At 38.3% G+C, this 14,181-nt stretch overlaps 2 long non-coding RNA genes across 2 annotated transcripts in view; one reads left to right on the top strand and one right to left on the bottom strand.

Moving 5' to 3' along the window:
- LOC139793293 (uncharacterized) overlaps positions 1-14,181 on the bottom strand; it is a 278,669-nt gene that overhangs the window by 217,010 nt on the left and 47,478 nt on the right. The gene's annotated exons all lie outside the window — the stretch shown is intronic.
- On the top strand, positions 2,633-3,401 carry LOC139793292 (uncharacterized). The gene is made up of 2 exons (XR_011724573.1): positions 2,633-2,824; positions 3,249-3,401. It is a non-coding gene; the product is annotated as an uncharacterized lncRNA (long non-coding RNA).

The raw sequence follows: 14,181 nt of genomic DNA, 5'->3' as shown, positions 1-14,181 counted from the left end.
ATGGGCTGGTAACCATGATGGTTCTGGATCAAGGGCTGGATTTGATGATCTCAGAGGTCCCTTCCAACCCAGGTGATTCTGTGATTCCATGTGGAAGTTTCAGGTGCTAAAAGTCATGCTGGCACGCTCATGCATGTAGCACACTCTTTCAACACAACAGGGAAATGAGCTCAATATGTTTCTCTGGGCACCTCTACACAAATATTAAACTGTTTTGTAAATAGTAGATTGGAAGATCATGCCCACTGGATTTTTTTTTCCAGTATGTGAAACAGCAAGATATCTGAATACAATTTTTTTGTGCACGGTTGGACCAGATGGTCCTTGAGATGTCCCTTCCAACTTGACATTCTGTGATTCTATGGTATGGTTTATGATACATGAAACTCTGGAGTATCACAGGAAGGAACTGAATCAGGCCTGTGATCCTTTAAAGTGATTTGTAAGTGTCCTCTGAACGGGTACAGGTGCCTTAAAATTCCTTCGGTGTTCAGGAAACAGGTATGTTAGTGCCACTTATGTCTTTTAGCCCTCTTTTCAGACCTGCACCTGTCCCTACTATTGCACTCAATTAGCTGAAGAATGGATGAAGTGTATCACAACATGGAAAAAAGACTTAATGACAGAAAGTTTAATTTAGCCTGAAAGCGGAAAAATTTCATTAATTCTACTACCAATACTGTGGCCCTACATGTGTAATCTACATGCAAATATAGGTGCAGTCTGTGAAATATCAGGTACTGATAAAGATGTGAACTTCATTAGTCAAACAAGCTAAGAGTTCAAGATTCAAATCCTTCCTTCTTATCCACGTCTTGGACTTTAACAGAAAATTATCCTCTCCCAGTAAAAAAAAAAAAAACCAAAAACAATCCTCAAGCATCACCAGCTTTTTTTCCTTTTTTACCTTTTTTCCCTACTGATGTTCAGAAGAAGCATTTCCTCACTCCATTCACACATATTAACAAAAGCATGTGTAGGTATGAAGAGTTTCTCTTGTTGCTTTTGTCACTTGATTTGGCATGGGGGAAAGTATCATTACTTTGCCCTTGTTGCTGTTCTCATTACATTTGTGTCTCATCTTAATATCTTGGCTTTTGTTGCAGGTGCATCACGTAGACTTTGCTATGAGTTATACATATTTTTTTCTCTCTCTACCTCAGATTTTAAAGGCCTGAAATCAGATTGCAGGAAATCAACTGAATTTGCAGAGGCTGGTGTGGTATATATCTGTGGTCGTAGCTCATGTTCTCATAAGCATGGGAGAAGTCTCTTTTGTGTTTACTTTATAGGACTCATAATGCTGTCTCAGTATAAGATGTAAAGAGGTCAAAATGAATAATGTGCTTATCGTGTTACTCCTATTACATAATAAATTAGGGGAAACTATAGCTGCATGCCTCTAAATGAGGTTCTTTGGATCAAAACAAACCCAAGCATGTTTTATCAGGTAGTTCCTAGGAGGGAGGCTGAGATAACAGAGGCATTTTGACATAGACATTTCCCCTTTTTCCTTTGGAAACAGGAGGATGAACTTGAAATATTTCATGAGTTATACTTTTTCTTAGCTGCAGTGAATATTTGCTCTTTTCCAAGGAAACCATGTTTTCACATTCTAAGGGACAGATTATTGGACTGTTTTCCCTGTAATAACACTCAGTACATCAAGTGAATGACTCATTGTTTAGTGAAACGTGGCACAACATCGATTGAAGTTACCCATTGACTCAAGACATCAAATATACCCTTGCGACACTGTACTAGGAATCACCATTGAAATTGTAAAACTTACTGGTAATAGCAACTGATCTCAAGATAAACATTGCCCTTAACTCATGCCATAGTGACATTAATGGCTCATGATGGCACACAGTGATCAAAGACTTCTGGGAAGACACAGGCGCAAAGGGACAATTTTCTTGGTGATTTATATCCAATTTTTATTGAACGAAGTACACCAGATTTGAAAGTGAATGGATGTTTACAATATCTAGAAAAAAGTCTGATTTGTGGCTCTTTAATTGTCTTTTAAAGCTTCACAGAAATCTAACCACTGATGGTTCATCAGAGTGTTTTGTCAATTAGCTATTGTATCAAGGAAAACAAATAAATACATCGCTGTTCAGTACATCTCAAACTGGAAGAGTTTTTATGAATCTACACTTGTAAAATACGTCCATGAAGTCAGACTGTTACCAAGACACTGATCCTGCAAGCTTTATTTAGGTACTCCTTTACACAAAGGTTCTTCTTGTGGTAAATCTTCTTGACTGGGTCATTAAGAAGCCAAATATTTAGGGTCCAATTCCCTTCATACAGATGCCAGTAAAGTTTCAGTTGCTCTTTTGTGCCCCTATCTGAAGGATGACTGGCTGTTTTGTCACCACCTTTCCTTCTTTGTCATTCTTGTCAAGAAAAGTCAGATTTAAATTCAGCTAGGGATTTAACAATTTTGCATAGACACCCTGCATTCTCCCCATTTGGCCATCACCCTGTATTTACTGGCTGTGCTTCTCTCTTGGGAGTGTTGGGAGAATTTTTAGGCTTTTCACTTCAGGTTATTTCTGCTCTACGTTAAATAGGATTTAGTGATAGAATAATTAAAAGTAATCTGTCACAATAACTTAGGCATAAGCAGAAGGCATCTTCTCTGCAGGTCAAAGCTGAAGGAAAACAGCAAGGACTGGAAGAAGAAATGTTTAGCAGCCACTCAGAATTACCTTTATTAGCAAGGGAGAATGAAACATCCAGGAACAGAGAATTTTGCAATGGGAAGAAGCCAGCTGCAGAGAGAGGAGGATCAGACTGTGATTAGTTGTGAGAGGTATGAAGCTTCTAATTATAAGGGCAATCCCCATGCTCCTCCCCTGCAGCCGGGTAGAAGAGGATTGGCGTTTGGGAGAAGAGCTTCCTCCACGTATTGTACTCTAACAGGCCCTTGGGAGAACTCTAGGGAGGATAATTTTCCTGAAAGAGGGTTTGAGGCTTTCCCTGAGCAGGGCAGTTCTGCAGTACAGGAGCAGGGAGATGTGCATGGGCAGGGCAGTCCTCTTCCCACGTTGTGACGGGAAGTGGGGAGTGAGGTGCCCAGGGATTAGACTGAATCTGCTGTCAACACATCTGACAAACTTGTGCTGCCAATAAACACAGTAAATTGAATGTGGATAATTTGTTTAAAACTTAGTGTATTGACAAGTGAAGTGTTAGTCCTTGGAGCTCTCATTATGATCCTGATTTTTCATTTTCAGGTCATTCCCCAGGGATTAAATCTCAGGTCTGAGATGCAGACAACAAGCAGACGTTACCTTTTTTAATGAAATATCTTGATATCCCAAACAAATCCTGACCCAATATTAATCCCATGTTCCTCTAGGTGTGAATAAAACATTGCATGGAGCACAGTTCTGCTCCTGTCTTGCAGCAAAAAACAACCAGCAAGATAAAAAACCTCACAAGTTACTTTCAGCTCTTTTTCAGGGTTTGTGCAGAGGTTTCCGGGTTTTGTTTTTTTGTTTTTGTTTTCTCTATGGGACTGTTTATGATTCTACTAAAGTAATAAGTAAATCTAACAGTTTTTTTCTGTAGCCTTCACCTCCAGCAGTTCCCTACAGCCTTTTGTAATATCTGGAAGAGAGTACTGGGGTGTTATGCAGATGAGGCACCTCCTTGAATCAAAATACTAATGAAGTTGTTACCAGGTAGTGGTTTCAGTTTGTAAACCCTTTTTGGGAAAGAACCATATTTTTTCTTAAAGATATCTTAAAAGCAGATTTCACTGTTTGTGATGAGTCTTTCTTTATCCAATCAGAATAGAAGCAACTCAAGAGACAAACATGGCAGCTTCCCTGACAAGTTGCAGACAAATGTGAGGTTGGGGGTGAACCCTTCCTGGACACCAACACAGTGAATGACTTATTGTTTAGTGAAACGTGGCACAACATCGATTGAAGTTACCCATTAACTCAAGACATCAAATATACCCTTGTGACACTGTACTAGAATCACCATTGAAATTGTAAAACTTACTGGTAATAGCAACTGATCTCAAGATAAACATTGCCCTTAACTCATGCCATAGTGACATTAATGGCTCATGATGGCACACAGTGATCAAAGACTTCTGGGAAGACACAGGCGCAAAGGGACAATTTTCTTGGTGATTTATATCCAATTTTTATTGAACGAAGTACACCATGATTTGAAAGTGAATGGATGTTTACAATATCTAGAAAAAGTCTGATTTGTGGCTCTTTAATTGTCTTTTAAAGCTTCACAGAAATCTAACCACTGATGGTTCATCAGAGTGTTTTGTCAATTAGCTATTGTATCAAGGAAAACAAATAAATACATCGCTGTTCAGTACATCTCAAACTGGAAGAGTTTTTATGAATCTACACTTGTAAAATACGTCCATGAAGTCAGACTGTTACCAAGACACTGATCCTGCAAGCTTTATTTAGGTACTCCTTTACACAAAGGTTCTTCTTGTGGTAAATCTTCTTGACTGGGTCATTAAGAAGCCAAATATTTAGGGTCCAGTTCCCTTCATACAGATGCCAGTAAAGTTTCTGTTGCCCTTTTGTGCCCCTATTTGAAGGATGACCGGCTGTTTTGTCACCACCTTTCCTTCTTTGTCATTCTTGTCAAGAAAAGTCAGATTTAAATTCAGCTAGGGATTTAACAATTTTGCATAGACACCCAGCATTCTACCCATTTGGCCATCACCATACATCTACTGGCTGTGCTTATGTCTTGGGAGTGTTTTAGCAAGCTGGCAACTCACAATAGATATCCCATCTGTAGCAGCTCTCTAATGATGTTCTCACAATCCTCCAAAACATCCAGAAGGGATTTTCCCCCGCCCTCCCTAGATTTTACAGCTGGTACAGATTTAACTTTGCCATGACTCCTGCAGTAAGCATATTGGACATTTCTGTGTGGCTTAATACATTTCTAACACTCCTGGATGAAAGAAAAAATAGTAGAATTGGCACAAGATAACACCTGAATGTTGAATTCAGTCACAATGTTTTTTATACATCTGGTTTTGCAAGACAGGTGTTTAAATTTGCTATACCTAAAATGACCACTACATGCCTACCTCTTGGTAGTGGTTCATTCATTTAATTTCAAAAATAAATAAATAAGTAGATAAATAAGTAGTCCTTTGAGGCTTTACTTGTCGCCTTCAGCAACAATTTACTTCCCTCAGAGGAAAGCACTACCATTAAATACAACTATCTGCCTTTATGTAATTTGTAATCTTTTGGGGAAAAAAATATTACAAGCCAAGGAAATAATAAGTCTTGGTTTTACATAAAAGACAGTAAAATACCCTCTTAGAGACACCAAATGATTTTTTTTTCTAGGTAGGAACTCTCTTTTTCACCTGTCAATGCTTCATGGAGGGTCCCAATGTTCTATTGGTGGAACTATGTGGTAGATAACATAAGCCTTAGACTCAGTGGGAGAAATAAAGCCACACCTATAATTTCTTTGTTTATAAATATCTGAAGCAGTCTGGGAAAGTAACTGTCATTTATTGTTTGTAGAAGTGCCAAGCATCAAACTTATCTCATGGTATCATAAATAACACGTTGATGATACTGGTGACTTCTAGGGATACACCTTGCCTAGGCCACAGGTCAAGTAGCACCATATATTTTGTTTGCAGTCTTGTCACTCTATCATTGTCTCATTTGAATAGAATCATAGAATTTGCTGGTTTGAAAGGGACCCATCAAGATCATCAAGTCCATCTCCTGTCCCTGTGAAGGGCACCTCCAAACTCACACCAGATGCCTGGGAGCACTTCCCTGGGGAGCTTGTTCCATTGCTCAGCTGCCCTCTTCATGAAAAACCTTTTCCTAATATCCTAAATAGTTCATTGACAAGAATTATTTCTATTTATTAGGATCATCTGAAGAGCTGTTTGCTAACGAAGACCTTGAAGTGCTTCAAAATACTTGATTTCCTCTTGCAGACTGGAAATGCAAATATTTGCACAGAAATATTTACCTGGGGACAAATGCAGTTTCCTATCTCCTTCCTTTGATGCTTCATCTCTGGTGTATGGTAATAGCCAAGTACAAGAAGTGCCATGGGAGACACTACAGTCTAAATTAACCAATAACAGGAGCAATCTGTTGGGAAGCAGCACAGTAATTAAGACCCAGCAAATTTTGACATTCCCTTGAGCACCTTGTGAACTGCAACAAGCACTCTGTTTTCTACATGCAGCTGAAGAGAGGCCATCAATGAGACTACAGAATGAAAACATCATCACACCACCCATTCAGAACCATTTCATAGTAGTAGACCCTGCAGGTTACACGTAAGCAATGTAAGAATATTCCTCACTTTGGAGAAATTAACCTTGAGATTAATACCTGTCAACATTGTAACTATTTTCCTTAGTGTCTCCCCATCTATCTCCCTACCACGTACACACACACACACATTGTGAGCTGTTAGAAATGGATCCATCCAATCGTTACTCAAGCAGGCCATGAGTTTAAAGAATAATTCATTTACACCTGCTTCTTCTTTTCATGATTGTCACCTCCACAAATAGTTTTTCTTATTTTAACACACACATGCTTTAATGTACTGAAGCATTTTGAAGGCAGAGGCTGGGACCAAATATGAAAATGAACTCTCACTGAGTAATTCCATCACCACCAGATACCATGGCGATAGAAAACCACTCATTGCAGTTCATATTTTTGTGGGCTTTCTCGAGTTTGTGCTGAAGTAATTGCAGCTCTATCTCTTAACACTAAGTGAGTAACCTGAGACTCCAAATTAACATCCGAGAGATGCAAATAATACTTTGGAAGGAAAAAAGCTTCACATTTTGGTTATATAAAACATTTTCAATTGGCACTGGAAGAAGAAATGATAGAAGTGCTAGTGATTTACATATCTGGAAGAAGGGTAATTCTTTATGATATACAATGAAATCCCAGAAGAAAAATGATAAGACATTGAGAACGAGCATCTTTGAATAGTATATTGAAATATAATCTATAATGCGTATGTCAGGTGCAGAAGTGTTTTATGAGGCATTATACTGCTGAGTATGCTTAATTTCATGTCAGATCTCAAAAGTTAAGGGTAAAACACTAGAGGTTTTATGAGGTGCAATTCTGCATTGACTGATAATTCAAATAATAGTATTAATTGCCAGTGTCTTGATTAGTGAGCAGAGCTTGGAAACATTCTCTGGCATTACCAGGAATCAGCTCATCTGTGGTCCTCCTCAAGCTCAGCCAAAACCCCAAGCTGTTGTTGTCTCCTTTTAAAATCCATAAGATTTTTGTACCAAAAATGAGACATACATTAAAGAAAAAATGGCAAATTTTCTGCAGGACAACCTTAAAAAAACTATGAACGCAAATATATCTAAAAACTTTTTTTTTGAGGAAATATAATTTTTCTTTGTTTTTTTGTTTTCTGGCATTTCAAAGTCTCTTGATATGGACACAAAATGACCGATTTTGAAAATGTTACATATGGGAGTTTTGGGTCATATATGCCACTGATACTCTAAATCCAACGATTATGTCTCGCTAGATGGACTCTACTTCCCATAAAATGTCTCCAACCTGCTGCCTATCTGAAGCCCTCAAGTAAATTAGCTTTTAAATGGTAGCTGGGTTGCTTGCATTTTTTTTTTTTTTTTTTTTTTTTATTGCTTTTCATTTTCTGGTTTTGTCTGAAAGTTGTAATTTTCTGCAAAAAAATGTGAAAGATGATGTTCAGAAAAGGAGATTTTCCATAAAACTGACAATGAATGTTTCCAGTTGACTCTAGCATTTGTGTCATCATTAGGCATGTTTTGAGAGAGAACTTGATGCATACAACTTCCTCTATGGGAAGTGATTAATATTTTTTCCTAATGGACATAAAGCATCCTCAAAATATACAGAATCCATTCTAGTACTTTTACATTTTCATTTGCTGAACTGTGACTTGAATTTGGCCCATTGTTGTCTCAAAGTAAAGAGAAGAATAATGCCTTATGTTGTCACATGGCACTATATCAGATTGTCTCTAGCTGTCAACACCAAAATCAGCTGCATGTACAGAAATTTGGCCTGATGCTTATTAAACAGTAATATATTTGTCAACAGATGGATTTTGTACTTCTGATATCCTGACAAGTCACTAAGATGAATCTGAAGATTCTCAGCCATAACACAATCCTATTTTAACCTTGGTTATTTTTAAAAAGGCAGTTTAAAAAACATGACAAGCATTGATGCTTAATGCAAATGCCTAGCAATGCATGTTACCTGGTAACCAAATGGATGCTGTGTTGGAGAGGGAAGTGACAACAGCAAGTGAACATATGCCAGATCAGCTCCTAGCAGATATAGAGATGATCACCATGGATGTTGCCATATTGAAAGAAAAGATCATCATGACCCAGTATCAGTTAATAGGAGAACAAAGCAGGATTTTCTTTTCACATGCTCCTGAGAAGGCAGAGGACATTCATCGTTTCTGGTATCAGAAACTGCTGGAAGTGTCACTTTTTTCTTTCTATGTATCTAAATTAGGTATTAGGAAGAAATTTTTCATTGTGAGGGTGGTGAGACTCTAGAACAGGTTGCCCAGGGAAGCTGTGGATGTCCCATCACTGGAAGTGTTTGGGCTTGGATGGGGCTTTGAGCACCATGGTCTAGTGGAAGGTGTTCTTGCCCGTGCAAGGGGGTTGGACTAGATGGTCATTAAGCTGCCTTTCAACCCAAACTGTTCTATGTTTTCTGAGAGAGAAAATTTCCCACAAACCTGTACAAGGTTCTCAAGTGACTTGTAACACTCATTATGTTTTGTTGGCCAAAACACAAGAAATGTCTAATGGAGGGATCAGGATTTATTTTCTTTTGATGGATTAAAAAATTTGTTTTTTTGTATTTGCCTTTCCTCAAAAATAATAGGCAGCCTTGACTTGCTGATAATAAATCATCTCAAAACCACACAGCATCTCTTTTAGTTAGGAGAGGCAACATGAGAGCTCTGTCACACAGGGTTTCACCAAGGGTTGCTTTCTAAATTTAAAGTAAAAACTTGAGTATGATCATAGTATCCGAATAAATTGTTTTCTGTGAAAACAGGATAAAGAAAGAATTTTTGTAAAGAAAATTTTTGCTTTAAAACGGTTTTAAAAGGGCTGTCAAAACTGTCCACAAAATTAGTAGAAACCGAAATGGTGCAAACAGAAACTAAAATATTGGATCATCATAGAAATATTTCTATTCAGGAAGGCACTGGTGTATGGTTTTTATTTCCCAGTGATATACAGGACAATCACAGTTTACGCTGCCTTTGAAGTGTTTGGGTTTGCACAGCAATCTTAAAAAAGCTTCTGAAAATGGCTGTTTTTCTGAAGCTATTCTTGGCTGATGCCTTATGTTGCATCATTTTAAACTAACACGGGGAGTAGAAGTGTCAAAGGCCTAGGTGAAGGAAAGAAAAATGATGAGTGCCAGACAGTCTGCCAGACCTTTACAAGAGTGACATGCAGTTCTGGATTCACATAGTTTATTTTTTAAGGCTGTACCAAGTGGCATAATCTGCATTTTCATAGGAGCTGCAGAATCCAGCCCTTCCCAGCATCCACAGTACATTTGAGATGATCTTTTTTACTGAGGAACGTGCTGCAATTAGCCAGCTTAGCAATACTGTAATTTTGTCTATGAAACTTCAGGCTTCAGAAGGAATAAAGTTCAGCTGTTAGCAAAGAAGGCATTAAATTGGATTACTAGCACAATTAGTGACAATTAGAAAAAGGCCAAAGCCTGGAAGAAGAAGCAGTGCCCATTCCCTGAGGAAATGCTTCTTAACAATGGATGCTTTCTGGTTCTCTCATCAGACCACGGGAGCACAGACTGTGCGTGTTCAAACCACAGGCACGGCAGCTTCCTTCGTTAAGATCCCTATCTATCCATCCTTCAGTTATTTTCCAGATTTGTCAGCCTAGCCCATTTATTAAATATATCCCAAATAACTAATCAAAATGCTTTTAAGCATGTTTCCATGCAAAGATGAGGAATAAATTATTCAGCATCTGAAATCTAATCATACACAAATTTCTGGAAAGTACTTAACTGCGTGCTCGCATCCTTCCTCAGGAAAAAGCAGTAGGAATTCACCACAGAAGCACAGGGCTCCTGCCATCTGGCTCTGCTGCACTGACCAAGCTGCAGCCCTCGCCTGGGAATGGGTTTCATGCTGCTAAACTGCTCATTTCCAGTTAGACTGGGATGGGTGGGAGAGATGCCACAAGAGCCACGGGCGTTGGATGCTGTGCTACAGAAATCAGCACACAGGACTTCTGCTTCCCTGCCCTACTCATGTGCTTCATTTAAGATGGTCACTGGATAAAATTCAGGACAAATCCATGGAATATGACCTTGCAGGCTCTCTCTTCTTTTCCCTGACTACTTTTGTGATGCTGCTGTCCCTCCTTGTTCGCCTTGCAGGCTGCCCAAACTCTAGGAGTCCTTCTGTCCCAGCTGCCCTGCCAGCCAGGGTCCTCTGTTGAGCACATGATTTAGTGTTCCATCACTACACTTTCTTGTATTTAGGCCTGGATATCACCTCAGGCACCTAAATGATTGACTAAATGGCTTTCTAGGTACGTACTTGGTAATACATAAGCACTTGAAATCAAGTTTGTGTCTACGTCAGACCCTCTACTTAGTGAAATGCTCTCTGGTTTTAGGAGCAAGGTCTGTATTATGGAGCCACCAAAAGAGGGAGACTGCTCCTAGAAAAAAGAAACAGAAGGGAAAAATAGGTGTTGCTTTTACTCCAACATTTGGGAAATTAACACCATCTTTTATGCTAGATAAATACTATCTAGCATATCTATCTATGGATAATGCTGTGATACTGTGATGGCAGTCCTACAAATGCTTGCAATAATAAGTGGAGAATATTTACTTTTTTTTTTTTTTTTTTTTTTTTTTTGTCTGGAATCTGTGAGCAGAGAGCTCAACCTGATAACAGTACAGGAGAAATTTATTTTCATGCAGCACAGAAGTTTCTGAACACGTTCTCACCGTTATTTAAGGAAATCATGTTACAAATCCCCTGTGATTTATTTAATCCCTCTATAGATTCACTCTGATTTTAGCACGGGGGGGTGTTTTTGCTGTTGCACTTTAAATGAATGGAGTTGCTTAATATTTTTTGTTGATCAGGACACCAAACACAGAACTTCCACTGGAGCCTTTGGCCATAGGGATTTGTTTCTAGCAACGTGTCATCTCCACTTTGGTGCTCAGTTACATTGATGGCATTACTCAAGTGACAAAAATAGCAGGATTATTGCTCATGTATGTATGTATTGGAATTATTTGCATGAGAGTGACAGGGAATGCCTGCCTGTCCTTAAAAACAAGCCAAAAAAGGCAAGCACTGTATGATGTTGCAAAATGGCACATGAATTACCTCACTTTCTCATCTCAGTCTGTCTCTCACTACAACTCATGCTATAGACACAGAGGAATACTCTAAAGCTTGAAATGGATCTACCACTTACAGCCGGAGGACTCTTTTAAGCCTGTTAATCTGTTGGAAAAATAGCTCATTCCTTTGACCAGTGAGCACTATCAATTGAAAACACTCTAAGCACTGAGCTATAAATTAAAATACATTAAATAAATAAAATACAACACAAACCAAAAATAAATTAAAACACATACAGAAATATAAATGTTCATATATATGTAGGTTAAATGTGTTTTATTTATATATATATATATATATAAACACACAAATATATATTGTGAATGTGAATGCATCTCAGGTATACATATACACTTACATAAAGAAACCAAATGGTATCTCTACAAAATAATATGGCTATGATGAAAAATTCACTTTTTGCATTAGTTGCAACCAAGCATTGTGGTAATTTTAAAATGAATATACAGAGTTAAATAATTTACTTAATATTATTTATCTAAAAGGTGGGAAAAACAAAGAAAAAAACCCTGCAGAAACTAAGATATAAAATCTTACTTTTAATATGCCTACCAATTACATAAAGCTGGATCATATACAGATATTCCTGCCTTCCTAAAGGTTAAGTAACTCCAGTGAGAAGTTCAGAAGATACAATATTTAATGTCTAACTATAAAGGGAAAAGAATCTAGCAAATTCCAAGCATTAGCAGAGTTGGGTGCATGCCTCCATGCATGTGTATGGGTTCATGTGCATATGCATTTACATGAGCAAGAATAGTAGGAATCTGAATGATCTAGCCAAAGGAAGATGCTTGTCTAATTTTTGGTTACTGATGGTCTTTTTGAAGTTAGAATCTAAAGGAGTCAGTTTATCCCAGACAGCAGTAAGAGCTGGAGGCTGGCTGCTTTCTCTGTGAGCTGTATTTCAGTTGAGGTCATGAGAAATCCTAGCCAGTAGTGAGCATTAATGAGAGGCTTGCTGGATGTTTATGGCTTAGAGCTCACAGCAGTTGAGGAGAAGGCAGAAGGTATTAGCACAAGAATTATGTACCAGCTTCCCAGGCACTTTCTGTTGGGGTTCATTCCTGAATATCTGTCTCGTTCTTTTCAGTTCAGTTGTGATCAAATTGTGCACTAGAAAAAATCATTAATAGCTGCCTGCCAGAAAAATTCCTTGTGTCTTTTTCCTGCCTTGTGATTAAATGAGACACCCAAGACAACAAATTACCCGGGGTCAGTGCTTCTGTCCCCAACTAATCACAGTTTCTAGAAGGCTGTTAAGAGCACTAAAAACTGAATGTAAGTGTTTCTTTGAGTTATCTCTGTAATAGTTACTTCCCAGACATAGGGTTTGACATCTTAGATGCAGGACCAGAGTGTGTTAATGTACACAATCATTTGTGGAAATTTATTAGTCGAGTATTTCCTTTCATGCCCTTTGGCACATGAGACTCAGACACATACATCAACTTATTTTATCCTTTCTACAGCCCACATTTCTAAATAACAACTGAAGCAGTTCTGAAAGCAAAGGCTTGGCAAGCTTAAAAATATAGTAGATGGTTACACAGGCAGTGAGACAAGGCAGATATAAAGCAAACACTAAAAAAAAAAAAAAAAAGTGGTTTAGATGCACAAACCCCCTCAGGTTTTATAGCTCAGTTGTAACAGTATTTAACAAATGATCTGATAGATGGTCTTAGAATGAATTCTGACTGTGGTGTGCCCATGAGCAGATTACAGCACCCTCCACTGCCTCCATATCTGCCTATCTCTTGCTCCTAATGATATATTTACTCCTCCTAATGGCTTGGATACTGAGATAATTTCAAGTGTAAATGTTCATGGTGGAAGGGAGTGACACATAGTATTACAGCAACTGAGATATAAACATGCAAAAGTGGTACTGACAAGGAAAGGCACAGCCTACTCTGTGTTTTTTTTCCAAAGTAAACCTTAATTTATCTTCAGTTACATTGGTAACTTAGCCAGAAATGCTTTGGTAATGTGCCCAGGCATGAGATTTGTAATTTAAAAGAGATCACTTGTACCAGGACTTTGTTACTCTCTCTTTGACACTGGTTAGGAAAAGCCACTTCAGATGATCATGGAATATCACACTGGTAGCATCAGTATTTTCCTGGTCTGTTGTTAGCAATCCAGAGTTATGATCCTTCACCTGGGACCATGTCAAGTGATTATACCCGTTTGAATTTATATGCATATCTAATCCTGCCTTTTCAGACTCACTTTCCTTTTGTGACAATGTGCCCCTCAGGTCACCAAACCTGAGCCTTCACATAAACTCCACCTCTTATGGAAACTCAGAACTTCATGGACTGGGGCAGGGGTGTACAGCTTTGCACATCAAATAAACCCCTGTCTATTCCTGCCCTCCTAAAGTCCATTTTATTTACAATTTTTGTGGCTGTCTGAACTTGTAAATGTTTTTATATAGGGGGTCATGACTGATTAGTGTGTAGGTATGAAGAGTTTAGCAATGTGGTTTGTTTAAAGGACAAAAGAACCCTTCTAAAGTCTTTTAAAGGAGTCTCAAGTCCTTCAGCACACATTAGTGAGTTGTTCCAGAGTGTGAATTATTAATTTTGGTGCTCAAATGTATTTATGTCCCTGGACTGTCATGTTCAGAAACAAATCAGAGGAAACTACGAGATATTTAATTGTGTTTGCCATCCATGA

The sequence above is a fragment of the Heliangelus exortis genome, chromosome 2, assembly GCF_036169615.1.
Source record: "Heliangelus exortis chromosome 2, bHelExo1.hap1, whole genome shotgun sequence".
Taxonomy (NCBI): domain Eukaryota; kingdom Metazoa; phylum Chordata; class Aves; order Apodiformes; family Trochilidae; genus Heliangelus; species Heliangelus exortis.
The sequence above is the reverse complement of the archived record's forward strand: the minus strand, read 5'-3'. Positions and strand labels throughout refer to the sequence as shown.